Raw genomic sequence first — 19,037 nt, forward strand, 5'->3', positions numbered from 1 at the left:
GCCCTAAACCCTGCTGCTCCCCAGCCCCCCATGCCATAATTTCAGAATAATAAGGTCAGAATCTCAAATGAGTCAAAATCACCGTCCTCCATTCCTGCCTTAGACTTTGGCAAGCTCCAAAGGATCAGGATATATTGGAAAAGTGGGGTGCACAGTTGTCCCCTATACGAACCTCTGTAAAGTTGGAGATATTCCCCAAAGGGAACTCAGAAGCCATCATGTTGAAACATACTCATTGTATGAAACGTATGGAGATTAAGCAAAGACTGTACAATCACAAGGGAGCAGAAAACATGATCACAGACACGTTTGGGATGCTACAAAGATGGGCATCCCTGTGAGTCAGAGGGAGAGTTAAGGGCCCCGACGGGAATACAGGAAGCATGACTTGAGCTCAGCGTGCAGCAGCCTCACAGCCCTCCTTATTTCCACAGGAGCCCAAACTGAAAACATAGCCCTAACCACTGTGGAGGACGGCTTAGATGGGGACACAGGGGACAAAGCTATGAGAGTGTCCCTGCGTCCCACGGACTGCATCTCCCCAGCCTCATCGTGTTTCATTTTGCACATTCGAGGTGGGGACCTGCCACTGTTCCAGTGCCCTTTCCTGGCAGTGCCAGCAGCAACCTGACCCTCAGGAGCCCAGCAGCCCACGGGTCCAAGTAGAAGGACTGAAGGGCCCTTTTCAGTGGCTCCAGGGTGGTAATGTCAGAGTGGGAGGAGGTGACAAGCCACATGGGGGGAAAGAAAACCAGTAGGGCTTTGGCAGCAAGAGTGCAGGTTGGCCCCAAAGCCGGAAACACCTGTGCGTAGCGGGCATGTTGGAGCCACCACCCCACCACATGCTCTAAGGCACATCTCCCAACCAGGAGAGGGGAGCCATGAAGAAGCTTCTCCTTCCAGGGTGTCCTTACTCCTGAGAAAAACACCTGTGGTGCCAGTTCCCTGATGCCCCACCTCCTCCTCCAGGCAGGCCCTGCTCCCGAGATCTTCCACCCCACTCAGCCGGCATGGGGTGGGGCAAATTAATGTCTAGTCTCTGAAAATAAAGCCGAAGAGCTGGTCCACTCTGGCTCATGTGGGCACGGCCAGTGAACACGTAAAGGGACATCTGTCCAAGTACTCACCACTAGCAGCTCCGCCACAGGCCCCCGGAGCCCCAGACGTGGTATGGGGAAATCAGACAGCGGCAGGAGAAGCAATCCTGGGGAAGCCAGCACCGGCAGCCCAGCAGTCCGGCAGAGCCCAGGGGAGCAGCGGGCTCTCCCACACCTCACCCCCAGCGCCAGCCTGAGGACCCAGCCCCTGCCTGGGATCAAGACTAGGGCTACAGGCACACCCGGCTCCCAGGTCTCAGAAAGGGACTGGGGGCTTCCTTGGGCTGATGAATCCCCGTTAGTGTTTCTCAGTCCAGGGGACCAGGACTGCTGTTACTGCGTTCAGAGAGAAAGCACTTCCCTGTAAAATCAACCCAGGCTGCTGCGTTCAGTTTAGCAAGAAAACATCTCTGTCCTGCCTGGCGGCTGCAGCGGCTTGATCCGGCTGCAGGGAAAGCAGGACACAGCGCAGCAGCCCACCCAAACGGCTCTGACCGTCTCTCGCACTGCCAAGCCTCACTCCCAGCACCAGACAAAAGCACTGGAAACAGCTCGTAGCCCCAGCCGTGACACACCAATCAGCAGCGCCCAGGCTGTCCTCCGGCCAAGCCCCGGTCACCCCACTGAAGGCTGTCTTCCTCTCCCCAGTTTCCTCAAAGGCACCTGAGGATGCTTTAGGAGGCTATATCCTCACGGAATGGATTGCCCATTCCAGAAATACTCCAACTTTGGCTGGACCAGAGAGCAGTGGTGTAATGCTAAAGCCTGGCTTAGGGAGACAGAGAGACCTTCCAGAGTTTGTGTGTGTGGATGAGCAAGAGGGGGAATGTAAGAGGATTGTGTGTGTGTCAGAGTGTGAGAAGCTGTGTGTGCATGCATGCATGTGAGTGAGAGAGGAGCATGAGAGGTCTGGAGAGAGAGAGAGAGAGAGAGAGAGAGAGAGAGAGTGTGTGTGTGTGTGTGTGTGTGCAGGAGGCGGGTATGTGCATCTTCCCAGGGTGTCTGTCCCTCTCTCTCCTCCTGGGTTTTGAGACGGAAGGGGTGGGGGGATGGGTGGTGAGAGACTCAGATTCCAGAACAGGCAGGAGGCACCATCCCTTCCTCCCACCCTGAGGGTGATAATGCCACCCCTCGCTCCTGCCGCCTCCACAGCTGCTGCTGTCAGCAGTCGGCTTCCTCTGTCGAACAGTCTCGGGTAACAACTTTGGAAGAAGCAGCATTTCACAAGAGTCGGCGGCACGATCCCTCCTTTTTCCAGTCCAGGTCCTTTCCTGTCCCCATTTTGGTCATTGTCCTCCCTGCCATGCTGTCCCAAGGCACATTCTCCAGAACGTGGACAGCCCAGAAGCCTCCCCTACCTGCTCCCCTCTGAGCCACCTTCCTGGAAGTCCTAGCTATGGGAGGAGAAGGAGGAAGACAGGAACCAGGGTGAAGGATCAGGTAGAGGGATGAGTGTTTTGGAGAAAGATCACCACCAGGCTCTGCCATCCCAGACCAAAAAGTCATCAGCTTGACCACACAAGGTGACCACCTGGGCAGCTCAGTGTTGTGGGTAACGCCCAGGCTCAGGGTTTAGGCAGAACCAAGACTTTAAAACGTATTAATTGTGTGATCTTGAGCAAACTGCTAAACCTCTGAGATTGTGTCCTCAAATGAAAACTGGGAATATTAATGTCTACTTCATAGGTTGGCTGAGGGGATCAAATGAGGAATGAGCAGAGAAAGCAGAACATAAAACGGGGAGAGCCAGGCTGGAGAACAGGACCCCAGCAGGGGCTGCAGGAATCATAGGGGAGAACAGGGCACAGAGCCTTGCTGGTGGACAGAGCTCAGAACCCCAGAATGTCAGTCTGGGGTTTTCTGAAATGGAATTCAGGCACCACTGCAGAGTGGCTGGATCAGCACCAACAATCAGAAGCCAAACTGAGGCCTAAATAGAAGAGAGCCAAGTTTCTCCAGAGACCAAGAGGGAAGTAAAGTCATGGCCACACTCCACCAGAAAATCCTACACAACCACCAATGCCCATGGAGATGATGGGTGGTGGGCAGGGTGGAGGGCACAGCCCAAGGATCTGGGCCTGGAGTCAGCCCTGGGGCAGGAGAGGCTTAATCACAGGTTGCCCTGAAATGGGCTTGCCTGGGGTGCACACAGTTTACATCCTGAAGCCCCCTCTGGCAGAGGAAAAGCTAAGAGGGCGTGGCACCCACGCTTAAGAGGTAGGCCTGGCTCTGCTGGACAGCAAGGGGGAAGGGGGAGCACTGGCGGGGTAGAGAAGAGGTGATGGTCATGAATGCTCAGGCCAGAACCTCAAAAGAGGCAGCCCAGTACCATGGAGAGATCCTGGCTGCGGGAGCAAGGAGGCTTGCGTTCTAATCCCCATTCTGCCCACAACTGGCTGGGCTGCTGGCCCTCTGGGTCTTCCTCTTTGTGGAAGAGCATATTTGTGGTCTTCAAACTTTTTTTTTTCAGCAGCAGAACCCATTTTTCAAATGAAATCTATCCAGAACATCTACAACTAGATCGGATAGAAGCAGAAGTACACGGGTGGGCAGGGAACTGGACCCTGGATGCTCAGCCTCTCTCAGCAGCTCTCATGGTAGCTGGGAGGAAGCCCAGTGCTCCCCCAGAGCACAGCAGGAAACTATAGTACTAGCTGTCTCTGAGGGCCTTTCACCTCTCTAATGTCAAGGCTTTTTATCCTCAGGGGAAGTTAAATAGACACCAGCTTGGATGGGCACCAGCTGGAGGGCAGAGCACAAGAGGGTCCCAAGGGAAGGAGCAAGCTACTTCCCCCCACTTAGCGCACCTGTTGGGCCTGCAGGCCCTGCAGCAGAGGCTGCGGCTACAGATGGCAGAAGGGAGGGCAGCCGGGGCCCGGGCTCCAGGGTGACAAATGTATAACACAGCAAGGCCAGATGGATGCCCCTGCCTTTGGCACCGTGGCTCTTCGAGGAAACACTGGGCTGCTTTTCATAACGTGTATCGTTGCAGGCTCCCTCTCTCCCCAGCTCAGCCAAATCATAAATCTAGCCTGCCAGGGGCACTGGCTGCCCTGACCCCGGCCCTGTGCATCCTCCATCTTGGCCTCGCCTCATGCCAAGCTGGAGATCCAGGCACGAGCAGCAGAAGGAGGGGCCGTATGTGGAGCTGGGCCCATGTGGGTTGAGGGTCCTGTCTTGGCTTGGTTTTCCAGAATGTTCTCCATCCAGATTTTTCTTTTTCCCTCTGAATCCTTTCCTCCTGTCCAGGATTCTGCCAGGGGCTTTGCTCATGCCCGCCCTCACTCCAGCTCCTCAGCCTTTCAAGAGTTTTAAGTCTGACAGAAATTGGGAAGCTCTGTGAGAACTTGAAGTCCGAGACTGCCTTCTCCCTGCGCCCAGCCTCCCGAAAGGAAGCGGGAGGGGCAGTCCACCTGCACCAGCCCCCATGCACTGTTCTCACCAAGGCAAAGGCTCCTCAGCTAGAGATGCAGACACAGCCGGCCATGGGCAGCCCCCGGATTCTATCTCCCATCTCCCAGAGGGAACGCAAGCAGCCTCACGGCGGGAGGGTTTTATTTCTTCCTTGGTCCATCTTCAGTCATTTCTTTCCCACTGCCACCCACTGTTCTCTATCCACATCCCCAGGAGAGGGAAGGCTCAGAAAAGGCGCTCGCTGGCTCCCCACCCCCAGACTTCCCTGCTGCCTTCCCTGCTTCTTCTCCGTGCTTTTCTTATGAATTCAGCACATTACTGTGTGTGGTCCTTTATGGCTTGTAACCAGCTTGTTTACCCTTCACACCCGGGGGGTGGGGGGGTGTCCCCAGCTCCCTTTTTCAGGGGTGGAGGCCGAGGCTCAGAGGGTCTGACTTGTTGGCGGTGGGTGGAGACTAGACCTCCAAGCTCCGTTTCTCACTTTATCATGGCTGTCTTCTCGCTTCTCTTCCACTCTCTCAATTTTCTCTCTTCTCTATCTCTACCCTCCTCTCTTCTCCCCTTTATTTCTGGCATATCTTCTCAACCACTTCTCTGCACCCCCAAAAGATCTCCTCCAGACCTACCTGAGGTCGGAGCAGAGGGGGCCTCAAGACCACCTCGCCCCATCACCTTGTTTACAGGTGAGGAGACTGAGGCCACATTATTTGGCTGGGTCCCCAGGCCTCTCCCCCATCTCCATCAGGGCACAGGGGCAGCTGTGGGAGGCCAAGAGAGGTAATGGATTTCTTAAGTCATCCTGATTTTATTACTTGGAGCATTTCTAGGGCAGAACCCAGACAAATGCTCGCTGGCGTGCTCCCTCCCTTCCTCTGCAGCAAAGATGCTGCATCTCTGCATAATGCTTGTGCCCTATTTCTTAGAAGGAAAGGTCAAGGTCGTGTGTCTCTGCAGCCAAAGTTACCAGCAGGCAGAGTCTCTGAGAAGTTCATCTGCTCCCGGCTTTCACCCCCAGGCCGGGAGGCCCTGTTTCTCTCCTTGCTGGGTCTCATTGTCACCTGGGGACAGAGATCCCCCAGGCTCTACGATCACTCTTTCTCATCCTCACACTCCCGCTTTAGGGCATCCCCCCCTTAGATGCAACCCTAAGCGGTCAGCACACACTGTCTGGGCGCCACCGTGCTGGGCATAGTGACAAGCTTGGCTGTGCCCAGCTGTCAGAAGCAGGGCCATGATCTGTCAGGAAGGCTCCTCACAGGAGCCCTCCTGGGGCCCTTCATCCCTGACCACACAGCTGCCTGATCTCTCTCTCTCCCAGGGCCCAGCCCCACAAAGCCACGCGCCAGGGTGGCTTTGCAAACCCTCTTGGAGTGCTCTGAACTGAGAGTCTTGTTTCACCTCAGGGTCACTCAGAGCAGCCAGCAGAGGGGGCCCGCGAGGCAGGGGGCCTAGCCGGGGAACGCGGAAAGGACACGGGCTTTGGCATCAAAAGGCATGGGCTGAGTCCTGATCTATCGCTCCTGGACCTCAGCTCAAGCGAGTCATTCCTCTGAGCCTCCATTTCTCATCTGTTGAATGGGGGAGAGAAAAGTTCCGGGCTTATCTATTTCACCAGGTATGAGAGGATTAAACAAGAGCGTGCAGGTGAACATGCTCTGGAAATGGATGTTAAGTCAGGAGTACGATTCCCCAGGTCTGCAGAGCTGCCAACATTCCACTCCATCCACAGGGCACCAAGCGTACCCCGCAAGGTGACTCATTTTGTTTTAGGACAGTGCCGCCCAGCTTCCTCTATGTGTAGCTTTGTTCTTGACTCCTGGCCTCCTTGGGTCCCCAGGTAGGAGCCTGTGGGTGTATGCTCCCTCTTCCCAGGGGCTCCAATAGGTGAGAACACACTCCAACTCTCATCCGCTCAACTCACTGCAAGCAGTGGAGATTTACTCCCGAGGCCTTCATTATCACCTAATTGTGTTCCCACTGAAAACTCATTAATTAGCCATTCTAAAGCTGTCAGCACATTTAAATAGGTTCATAGTATTAGAGATGTTTAGGGCTGGAAGAGAACTTTGGCAAGTCCAACCTGTTTAACCCTCTCATGTTAGAAGTAAGGAGAGTAAGGTCCAGAGAGGTTAACTGACTCAACCAAGGTCACACAGCAGGCTAGTAACGAAACTGAGGCTAGAAATCCACGTCACTGAGTTCCAGCCCAGAGACCCTCCTTCCCACTACAGCACTTTCTGAAAAGAAAGCAATGCCACCCTTCACCTTTCATCATCTATCCTTCTCCCAAAGGAGCAATTCTAGATTGAGGTATGACCCCAGTTGGAAGAAAATATAAATGTGGAATTTCAAGTAAACTTAAAAAAATAATGATACATGTACCCGAGCCAGATGATAATCAGCTGTAACATGGGCACTGTGCCTCCTGGGGGTGAGGACAGCAATGACCCTCCCCTTCCTGGGGAGAAGCAGGCATATGAACTGGACCAGGAGAGCTAGAGGCTGGCTCTGTGGAGACCAGCAGCATCAGGTTAATGCAGGTTCTTGGCCCCCACCTGGACATCCTGGCCCAGAATCTCTGGAGTGGGACACAAAAATCTGCATTTTGAGTACCACAGGCTAAAAGAGCTTCTAAAAAAGAAACAACAACAAACATATACAACTATGGAAACTTGGAGAGGAAAGGAGAAAGTGTGGTCGAAGTAGACTGCTGATAGAAGGAGCAGGGGAGCAGCCCTCCGGAAGGACCTGACGGAGCAAGGGCAGGAGCTGGGCTGAGAGCAGCGTGAAGGAAGCGCAGGCGCCCAGGGAGGCTCAGGCCGGGGAACCGGGTGAGTGCCTACCCTGGGGCCAAGGTTCTCAGGCACGGTGGCCACCGGCCCAGTGGTCATGAGATAAGTATTTTCCAGGACAACGGTTTCAACCTGAGGCCCAGGCAGGAATGGCGAATGGCTCCACAGCCCTCAGTGTGCAGCGGGCACTGTCTTGCGTCCTCGTGTATGTTAACAAATCCAATCCTCTTTAAACTCTGTGAAGTGGGGGCACTGTTACTACCCCATGCCACAGTGAGGAAACAGGCTAGGAAACTGGTCCCAGGGCCAGTAAGTGGCAGAGCAGGGACTCGGCCCTCCTCTGACTCCCCCATGCTGCCTCCTGCCTCCGGAAAAGATCAGAAGCTCGCCGTGTGGCCTGAGGTGCACAAAACTTCCCGACGGGGAGTTTATGGCATGTTTTGAGGGATGCACTTTCTCTGTGCACTGCATCCCTGGCCTCTGCCACCAAATGACAATAGGGTTCCCAAGGTTCACCTGTGTGTGTGGCAGTGGGTCTGACCCAGGAGCACCACCTGGGTGGGAGTCAAGGATGGCGTGGGAAGATGCCCTGAATCTCACAGGCTTGCTCTGCGAGGGACTGCGCTGAGAAAGGAGCCGGCTGGACCACAGAAGGGAGTGCCTGGGAGAAACAGGGTGGATTTTTGTATCCAAGACCCCCTCAAAGCTTAGGCAACTGGGCTGCTGCCGGAGGGGTGAGGAAGGGTGACGTTGAAGCAAGAAGGAAAGGAGTGAGAAGAAGCCATAAACTCAGACACCCAAGGTGTGAAAGGGAAAGCCCAGGTGAGTCTGAGTGTGGGATTCACCTCACTGCCTTCAGCTGCCCTCACCGTCTCCGCATTCTCTCGCATGGTGGCAAAGACTGGCCATGACTCTCAGAATTTCGGAGGGTGAGTTTTCCTGCAGAGGCCTGGGTAGCAGTAGGAGTATCATGGAGAAACAAAAGAAATGAGTCTGAGAACCAAGCCACAGACTTTGGACAAGAAACAAGAAAGTATCTGACCTCTCCCCATCACCATTTCTTTAAAGCCCTGGATGGTGACAGCAGAAAACTCACAAAGAGCTGCAGCCGTCCTGAATGGGCTGGGAGAGCCCTCTGTCCCGTTTCGTAGGGACCCCCCCCCCACCTCCTCATCAGACGTGGCGTCAGGGCGGTGTGGGGAATCTTCAACCCTCTCTCTCATGATATTCAATATACCGCTGCAGCCAACTCTTCTTTTCCCACCTCTCTCTCCTGCAAAATTCCCAAGGACCAAAAATCCTGAATGTATCTGTAATGTACTGAAGAATGTGTTCACACAATATAAGTTAAGTTCCCACCCACTCATCCCCTTAGGAGCCCAGGCCTGACACTCCTGCTTTCAGCCACACAGTGAGTGTCCAGGAAAGGTACTGAAGAGGCAGGAGTGAGCACAGATAATCCATAGAGCAGAACACTAAGAGGTGATGACATTCCCCAGGTATTTATTGGGTAACACACTCCTTTGAAAAGTCTGAAATTCTACCCCGTAAGGTAAATGCTAGATGTTGTGCATCATACAAGAACAATGTAAAACATACTCCTTGCCCTCCGGGAAACGAGATATACACACAATGTCATTTTCAAAACAACATCAAAGTAAGTGTTCTACACAATAATTTCTATTGATGTTTGGAAGTGAAGGAGAGATCAGCTCAGGAACAGAAGGCAGAGGAGAGGGAACGGGCTGTGCATCCCAGCGTGTCAGGTGTCGTTAGCGAGGCTCTGGTGGGAGAAATCCAAGTGCAGAAAACGAAACGCACAAAAATGGGTTAGGTCCATGGGGCAATGGGGAGCGAGAAGGGAAGAGCAATTAGAGAGCATCATTCTGGGGCTCTGCGCTGGGTTCAGGCAGACGGGCTTCACAGATGGGGGCATCTGGTGGAGCTAACTTTTTAACTATTCTATGAAACCAGTGCTTTGTATACTGAAGGAGTCCTTCACATTTTTGATATGCGTGTTTTTTTAATATTTAAGAGGGGAACGCATTCGCTCGGAAGCAGACCTCCCAAACACCTGTATGTGGATAACCATCGTGTGGCAGGTCCCAGGCAAGGAACACCCAAGTTTCACACTCCATTTTTAGCTGCAAAACTGGCAAGGCCAGGCAGACAGAGGCAAATGCCTGCTGCTCCTCCACTGGAAGCTCAAGCTGTGAATCCTGAAGAGCTTTAACCTGATGGCAAATCATAAACCTTGGGGCAGCAGTGGGAGGTAAAGGCAGTCCCATCCTGAGACCCGACCCCCAGGCTCTGATCATTATGTTACTTATGGCTCTGAGTGACCATCAGAACACCTGTTTAGAAGTCTTATAAGAGAGGTTCCTTTCTGAGCACTTATTTCAAAAGAAAGTGCTTTGGATGCCATCTCAAAATTAAATTCGTTAAGAATTAATTATAAACTTCAGCTTCATGTAAATTCACTGACCTTTGGCTTTGTTATCTGTACAATGATGATGATCCCGGCCCTACTTATTTCCTGAGGTTAGGATGAGGTGACGTTTTAGAAACTGGGGGGAAGCACCCCTAAAAAATGACTCGTGTTGAGAGCATGTGGTAAGTCTTTAACAGCCCAACAAACCTGATAGGCACGTATACTTGCCAACAGGAAGGAGAAAGCACCTGCCGATGCGTACAGACTGCTGAGCTTTAGTCGTTTTAACAATTTTTTGAATGTCCAGTAAGGCACTGTGAAAAGTACTGGGGACACAAAGGTAAATGAGAAGCAGTCACTATCCACCTGGAAACTCTCAGGAAGAAATAAGGCCCCACATCAAAATCACAACCAAACTTCTGAGAAACCGAAACAGGGTAACAGAGTACGAGTACCAAAACCTTCAGGCTTCACCCAGAACCCACTCACTGCGATTTCCTACATTCGATATTTATCCCCTGGTATGCTTTTATTTCCAAGTATCCCAGAACCCAACTCAATTCAAAGGGGCTTAAACCCAAGAAAATATAATAATTCATGAGAGGAAGTTTAGAGGTTCAAAGAAACGATCCAGTTCATGGTTCCTTCCATCTCTCCACTCTGCTAGCCTCTGTAATTCTACATCTCTCTCTGCCATCCCCAGTACGCTTTTTCCCAAAGAAAGTTCTGGAAGTTATAATTCAGCTGCCGAGCAATCAGCTGTGTGTCTTCTCATTTATACCCACGAGGAGAATGGCTTCTTGTGAGGCTCTGTTGCTCGTGAGGAAGAACTTTCCCAGAAATCAGCTGAGAACCTCTCTTCAAATCCCATTAGTCAAAATTCGGTTGTTTCCATTTATGACTCAACCACTGACAAGGGAAGAGAGCGTCCCCTTAAACACACCAAGCCACTTCCTTGGGCTGAGGTCAATCCCAAACTTCATTGCTGCTACTGAGGGAGGGTTAACCACGAATTAACCACAAGGTGCCCTACTTGGTTATAAGGACTTTAGTTTTCATTTTCCGTTTTCCAAGCCTATATAATGAATGCAAATTAAAAGTGAAATTTGCTTTAGGCAGGTACCTTTTGTCTAGCAAAATTGGATATCAGTCAGCAAGAAGCACAGCTGGAAAAACTAAAAAGCAGGCACAAAACCACAAAACCTCAGGGGGCCATTTGGTATAAGCAAATCGTCCCGTAAGCCTCACTGAATTATAGCCCAGTACATTAATTAAGGTTCCTAACATACCCCTGGGACATCAAGAAAAGGTTACATTTATGCTTGCGTGACTCTGTTTAAAAAGCCAGAGACGCACATAATACATTTTATAGAGAATCGCGAACCCAGTGGCTGACCATTTTTAAGTGTTGCTGCTTAAAGGGACAAACCTTACACTAGCTAGAAAACTCTGAAATTTGGAATGACCCACCCCAGCTTCTCTGAAGAGCAGAAACTGAGCGTGTAGATTGCAAATATGACACACCGCATGCAGCAAGGTGTCACGGCTGGCCTCCCCGCCCCCCCCACCAGGCTCCTACACGCTGATGGAAATTGATTGCCCCTCATCTCGGGACTGAGTGGCTGACTGCCAGTGCCACACAAATGCCGTAGCAGGTATTTGCGTTAGGATGGTGCTCTCCTAGAACAAATATTCAGATTCCCAGCCCCACCTAGACCTATCAAATCAGAATCTCACAGGCGTGGCCCAAATTCTTTCCATAAGGTTCCCCTAGAAAATCTGATGATCAGTCAGACCAAACCTCTCACTCCCTCTCTGAGAATCCAGCCATGTCCTGCAAGAAAAGCCCTCCGAATGCGAGAGCCAGGCCTCTTGCACCTTTCAGAGGGCGTTTCTTGTACATTTGCCTGCCTTCAGGAAGACCAGCATGGAACACCAGAAACAGCGGAAGCTCTGGGGGCTCACCCCTGCTGGGGACAAGCACCATCCTGCCTGCCACCTCCCCAGCAACAAAGAACAGGTCACGTGCCGCCCAGCAAGACCATAACCAATCCGCCTCTCAGACCCAACTGCTCGCTACTCAACCTCTTCCTGCCCAGAGCCTTCTACCCCTACCCCAGACGACAGCATCAGGGTCGGGGGTGGGGGGGCCAATAATGGCTTGACAGACACAGACCCTCCCCAGCCAGGAAGGACTTTCTCTGTCACCTATTAAACGACACCACTGCCAGCTTCTACTTCACACGTTCTTTTTGTGATTGACTCCCCATTCCATCCTGTCTCTCTCCTAGATGTTCTTCATGTTACGTCTGGCCCCAGACTGTCTCACTGCAACTGGCTGAAGGTGGAGGATGGGAGGCAGAATAGAGACTCAGGACTACTTGGTCACTGGAATTGACGCTTCTCACCTTCCTCCGGACAAGGGAGAGAGCAGTGTCCTGACTTGAAACACTCCAGCCAGGGAGACCTTGGTCCTGGGAGCCTGCCCTGCCCCGCAGAGGTCACCACCTCCTGTAAGCTGGCCTTAGCTTCTTTGATACTCTGTCTCCACCTCCTCAACTCCTGTGACCCTCAGTTACCAGCCCCTGTGTGGCCAGAGGTGATGGGCTTGACCATTTCCCAAAAGGCTCTTCCGGTCCTGGCTCCACCCAGCACCGTCTGTGTGACCTTGGAGATGGCCTGCAACCTCTCTGAGCCTCAACTCCCTCTTCTGGGATGGAAAAGGCTTGTCTCGGCTCAGTCTCCCCAGTTCTTGTAAGGCTTTTTTCTTTCTCTCTTTTTTTTTTTTGCAGTACGCGGGCCTCTCACTGTTGTGGCCTCTCCCGTTGCGGAGCACAGGATCCAGACACGCAGGCTCAGTGGCCATGGCTCATGGGCCCAGCTGCTCCGCGGCATGTGGGATCTTCCCGGACCGGGGTACGAACCCGCGTCCCCTGCATTGGCAGGCGAACTCTCAACCACTGCGCCACCAGGGAAGCCCTCTTGCGGGGCTTTGAACATAGAACAAAATGTGAATGTGCTCCGTCGATCAGAACGCACCATTCACTCATGAAGGATCCACTTCATGGATCCACAGTTCACAGTCCACTGGGCTCGGAGCATCTCCAGCTGGGAAAAGTGTCCCATTCATCTTTGTGTCCCCAGTGTCTGGTGCTGGCAAATGTCTCCTGAGGAATGGCAGGGGGTGCTACACAAACTGAATGAGGAGGGGGAAACAAAGGAGGATGGGAAAATGAAGAAAGTCAGGGATAGAAGAAATGCCCCCCTTTCCTGCCACCCTCCGGTCTCCAGGGACTAACGATGCCCCTCCACCCCTGATTAGACAGGTCACTCTTAAACATTACTCTGGCTCCAAATAGAAAAGGATGTTATTAAAGCTTTCCTGCGCCAGTTTAAATAAAATATTGAACACATCCAACCTTTAAACTGAACCGAAAATCCCTTTTTGTTAACAACCCTCTAAGGTGCTCCCTTGTCCTGGCTGGTGCCACACTGAATAATGAGACTGGGAGATTTGGAAGATTGGAGTAGGGCCTTGGAGGGCAAGGCCTTCCTCTAACTCCTCGTTGCTTTGGTTTCCTGGAGGAACAGGCACTTAGGAGGCTGAGAGAGCCAGGATGGCAACTGAGTATTTTTAATTGAAGCAAGGACTTGTTCTTCCACACTGAGCAGCCATCCTGGGAACCCACAGAACAATCCTACCCTCCCACCCATCAGCTCTGTTCCACGCACAAATCCTACCACCACCACCCCCGTTCTCAGACAGAAACACAGCCTCTCAGAAGATGAAAACGGAGCTGCTTTTCCCCACACAAGAGCCCTGCCGCTACAGTCCCAGCTGCATTTTCAGGTATTCCTCCCTTTGCATCCCAAGCCTAAACTGTTATAGAATAATTCGGATGAGATATAAAGGAGAACTCCCCACCCAGAAAAGCATGAAGAATCAGAGGGTGGTAATTTTTAGACGTAAAAGAACACTCCCACAATGTTACCCTTGCCCTCTGAGCATGGGGGCAAGTTGGCAAGCCAGCATACCCTCTTGGGCACATACATCCCCAGCGCGCGTGCATGCACACACACACACACACACACACACACACACACAGAGGTCTTGCTCTCGCCCCTTCCTTCCTTCCCACTCAGTGTTAGGGCTGGAGCAGGGCTTTGCTCCCAGGAGCAGAGGGCAGACAGGTGCTCTCTGGATGGTCCCACATCCACAGACTCTGACCCTCCCCTTACTCTCCAGGGGCACCAGCCTTGAGCACCTTCACCCTCACTCCAGAACTCCGTGATACCTGCTAAGCACTTCTCAACTTAAAACCTTGATTCTTCCCCTTATAACAAGATACCAAGTCAAGTGTCGATCTAATTTCACAAACGTCTAGTCTGTGCCAGGCAGTGGACTAAACTAAGGAAAGATAAAGAAAATGTACAGGCTACTGTCAAAGTGTAGTTTTCAAAATGCTCCCATTACATAACTTAATTCATTAATGAGGTATGGTAAACCTAGCTCCAAAAAGATTTTGAAGAACAGGGGTTTATATAATCAGTAAGAAAGGCATGCAGAAATGAGTTTGTGAAGTAGAAACAAAACTGGCTAATGTCCTACAGGGCAAGAAACCATAACTTTTGCAGTCATCTGCTCTACTGGACAGAAATCATTTGCATCTCTTCAACTGGTTAAAGATCTGTGTTATCAATCTATATGTTAACATCTAACATCATAAAATCTGGCCCCTAATCAATAATAAACTGAAAGTCAAGCAAAAGTACATCCCCCCTAGAGAGTTAAATAACCTCTGGGGGGACCTGTTAGGCTGCAGTAGGAGGTCACCAGGACATGTGGTCATCATTTTGCCTTGTTCCCAAGCTTTGGGTGCTTTTTCTTATCATTATGATCCTTGCACCTGGTGAGGCAAGACTGCCCCACACAATAGAGTTAAACAGTCCCAGAAGAATTACTGTTCATTTGCTTAGGCTTGACAATAGCACTGTGTTTATATACAATGTAAATACATCTTAATCAGCTGAGATGCACGCTGAAGTATCTATAGATAAAATTGCGTGATGTCTGGGATTTATTTAAAAATATGCCAGGATAAACAAAAGTTGGGGGGAGAACAGATGAAACAAGACAGGCAAAATATTGATGACTGTTGAAGTGAAGTAAGGGATACGTGGGAATTCGGGTATTGTTCTCTCTGTTTGGGGATATATTCAAATTGCTGTCCTGCTAATAGTAAAACAACAACCTACCACATGTTTATTAGCTTCTCACACACTATATAAGATCTACTCTGTTCACTGTTTTTCCTCTGTCTCCCCTGCTTAGAAAATAAACTCCATGGGGGCAGGTCTTGTCAGTTCTTCCCCAAGCACTGGAAGAGCATTCAGCCCCTGTAGGCACACAGTAGGTATCTGTTAAAGCAGCGGTCCCCAACCTTTTTGGCACCAGAGGACCGGTATCGTGGAAGACAATTTTTCTACGGATGGGGCGTGGGGCGGAGGTGGGGGATGCTTCAGGCGGTAATGCGAGCGATGGGGAGCCGCAGGTGAAGCTTCGCTCGATGGCCTGCCACTCGCCTCCTGCTGTGCGGCCCAGATCCTAACAGGCCATGGACTGGTACCCGTTAAAAGATTGTTTGAGGTCTTCCTCAAGGATTGTTAAAGGATTGTTTGAGGTCTTGCACCGCTCAGGGCCCAGGAGAAGGGGCCGCGTGCATCAGGCGGGCTCGTCCTGGCCCTGATGGCGGGATGGGATCAGAATGGGAGGGGACAGGGTTGAGGGAGAGCAGAGCACGAGGAGGAGGGGGAGGCGGCAGGATGGAAGCCAGGGAAGGGCAGAGTGTGAGAAATGGTCACTGGACTGAGTCGCCAGAAGCCCGCAGAGAAAGCCACTCGGGAAAAGTGATGGGGGCAACCAGAGTGTAAGAGACTACGGTGGGAACTGGGCAGGGAGGTTACACAGAGGCCCCAGGCAGAGACCACACATTCGAAAACCCAGCAAATGAGAGAAAAAGCAGAGAGTAGCCAACCTGGTTGCAGTATTTTGGAGAAGGGCCAAACTGGGCCTGTTTAGAGACTGGGGGAGAGAGGTGTGGCCATCGCAGCAGCAGGTGGGATGTAGACCCACTGGGCGGGGGTCTCCCTGGGCCCTGGGTTCAGGAGTCGTGGTACGGGCTGAGATCTCCAGCTGGAGTGGGTGGCCTGCCACCACCCAGGATTTCGGGTGGGGACAGCCTGTGGGGAAGCTCTCTGCCCCCAACCGCAGGAGTGACTTTGATGTGGCTCAAGCCTCAGGGCAGAGGACACCTGAGCTTCCCACAGCTGCCCACTGCATCACTGCCACCCAGTTTTCAAGGAGGCTGAAGGAGATGTGGGCCGGTGGCCGGGCAATCACTCTATGGACAGAGTGGCTGGCAGGAAATCAAGGTGCAGCATTTCAGCCCCAGATGAAACGGAGTTTTCACCTGGACGCCTATCAACGCGGCCACACTCCGTTCTCCACTCTCTGGGAGGGGCTCCCAGTGCGGGGGGCAGGCTTAAAGACTTCTCTGACTTTCTTTCCCATTTCCTCACTTCCCCAAGGTGAAGAACACACAGCGGGGACGTCTGTAGGAGCGGGACTGTGGGCTAAGGGAAGGGTCCATGTTATCTCTGCAGGTTCCAATTATCCAAGCTTCTTCTGCAGGACCAGGGTCCTGTGAACAGATGAGGTATGAACACAGAGCCCAACATTTGTTCCCTCAACCCTTATACATCACACCCCACCCCACCCCTGTATCTAGAGATTTACCACCTCCATTCACACTTAAAATCATATGTGAGAGAGAGAGAGAGAAAATAAGAGAGAATGCAGGGGTTTCCCTGGTGGCGCAGTGGTTGAGAGTCCACCTGCCGATGCAGGGGACGCAGGTTCATGCCCCGGTCCGGGAAGATCCCACGTGCCGCGGAGTGGCTGGGCCCGTGAGCTATGGCCGCTGAGCCTGCGTGTCCGGAGCCTGTGCTCCGCAACGGGAGAGGCCGCAACAGAGAGAGGCCCACGTACCACAAAAAAATAAAATAAAATAAAATAAAGAGAGAGGGGCTTCCCTGGTGGCACGGTGGTTGAGAGTCTGCCTGCCGATGCAGGGAACACGCGTTCGTGCCCCGGTCCGGGAGGATCCCACGTGCCACGGAGCGGCTGGGCCCATGAGCCATGGCCACTGAGCCTGCGCGTCTGGAGCCTGTGCTCCGCAACGGGAGAGGCCGTAGCAGTGAGAGGCCCGCGTACCGCAAAATAAAAAGAGAGAGAATGCAGACCCACAAAGACTCTGCCCACGTCCCCTGCTCCATTTCCAGCCACTGAGACTCACCAGTGACCTTGAACTCCTGCAGGGGGTCAGGACCCTGCTCCTAGCCCCACACTGGGAATAGAAAATCAAGGACCCTTTTTTGAGAACATGCAGCATCCATGCTTTGAAAGAGAAATCACAGGAGGGGGAAACCAGGATGTTTTCCGACTTCAGTTCCCTTATTAACAACTGAACACACGTGGACTGAGGCCTGGGTGTCAGGCACTGGGCTGGGCAAAGGACACACAGACTAACTGGGCTCTCTCCCCACCCTGGGAGTGGAGCTCACAGCAGGGAGGCATCATGGGACTGAAGAGACACAGGCAGCACCAAGTGCTGAAGGTCAAGGCAGAGAGGTGCCCCGGGCTCTCTCCCTGCTGTCCCCGAGAGTCACCTTGTGTGTCCTAAAATACATGTATTCCCAGGCCCCACCTGGACAGATGGAACTGCTCTTTGATGGTGGGGTCTGGGCTTCAGGAGTTTTAAAAGTATCCCCAGGTGTTTCTAATGTGCTGCCAGGGAGGAGAACCGTTAAACCATACATCCCCTTTCAAAATGGGCACAACGAAGGAAAATAGGGGTCAGGGCCCCAGGGGATTGCTACCAGCTCCAATTTGCGCCTTCCCACAAAAGCGCGGCACAGCAGGTATTCGGGCAGTAATAGCCTCCCCCAGTGGCCACCCTGGCCAGTGCCAGGACAGCCCAGAGTGAGAAGGGAATGGCTTGGGCTCCTTTCCCTGTAACCTTGACCTCAAGGCTGGAGAGGACCAAGAAGTTTTGCTGACATGGAGCCCTGGAGCACCCTGTCCCTCTCTTTCTGAAACTCCTTCTGAGTTCTATTCTTGCCTTTTTTTTTTTTTTTTTTTTTTTTTTTTTTGCGGTACGTGGGCCTCTTACTGTTGTGGCCTCTCCTGCTGCGGAACACAGGCTCCGGACGCGCAGGCCCAGCGGCCATGGCTCACGGGCCCAGCCACTCCGTGGCATGTGGGATCTTCCCGGACCGGGGCACGAACCCACGTCCCCTGCATTGGCAGGTGGACTCTCAACCACTGCGCCACCAGGGAAGCCCTATTCTTGCCTTTTTAAAAACGTTGGAGGAATGGGAAGGGACAGCACCCCCACTGAGTGCCCAAATATCCAGGGAAGGGAGAGGCCACAGCTGCTGATGGTGGGCACTCTGGGTGGGCATCTTCAAGCGCAACCCCAAAGAGGTCTGGAGAGGAAAGTCAGAGCTCAGCCTGGAGGAATGAGGGAAGTGCCCCAGGTGGCTAGCTCTGCTGGATGTGGGGCAGGGAGCACTCAGCAAGTCCAGAATTCCAGGGCTCAAGGCCAAGGTATGACGGCCAGAGTCTCCCAGGACACCCACACTGATAGCAGGTGCTGTGCAGTGTGATGGGACAGAGCACAGACTTTGGAACTGGACACAAGGGTTTGAAACTGCCTCTTACTAGATGTGTGGCCTTGGACATGTTCTTTTTGGAGAATTTCTTCATCTCTAAAATAGGTATAACAGTACCAAATTCCGAAGTTTTATTGGTGTAAGAATTAAATATGATAATGTACAAAAAGCAAGTAGAACAGCATCTGGCATAGAGTTCAGTAAAAAAAAGTCACAGTGGGCTTCCCTGGTGGCACAGTGGTTGAGAGTCCGCCTGCCGATGCAGGGGATACGGGTTCGTGCCCCGGTCCGGGAAGATCCCACATGCCGCGGAGCGGCTGGGCCCGTGAGACATGGCCGCTGAGCCTGCGCATCGGAGCCTGTGCTCCACAACGGGAGAGGCCACAACAGTGAGAGGCCCGCGTACCGCAAAAAAAAAAAAAGTCACAGTTGCTGGGGTAAGAATATAAAGATGTGAATGTTCTTTAATAACAGTGAAGCACTCCATTAAAAAATGGGTTTTGTCAGTATTATCATCATCATTTAGCCCAGAGCAGGTGAAGATGAATCACCGAGACTATAAAGAGCTGG

This window comes from Mesoplodon densirostris, chromosome 5 (assembly GCF_025265405.1).
Source record: "Mesoplodon densirostris isolate mMesDen1 chromosome 5, mMesDen1 primary haplotype, whole genome shotgun sequence".
Classification (NCBI taxonomy): Eukaryota; Metazoa; Chordata; class Mammalia; order Artiodactyla; family Ziphiidae; genus Mesoplodon; species Mesoplodon densirostris.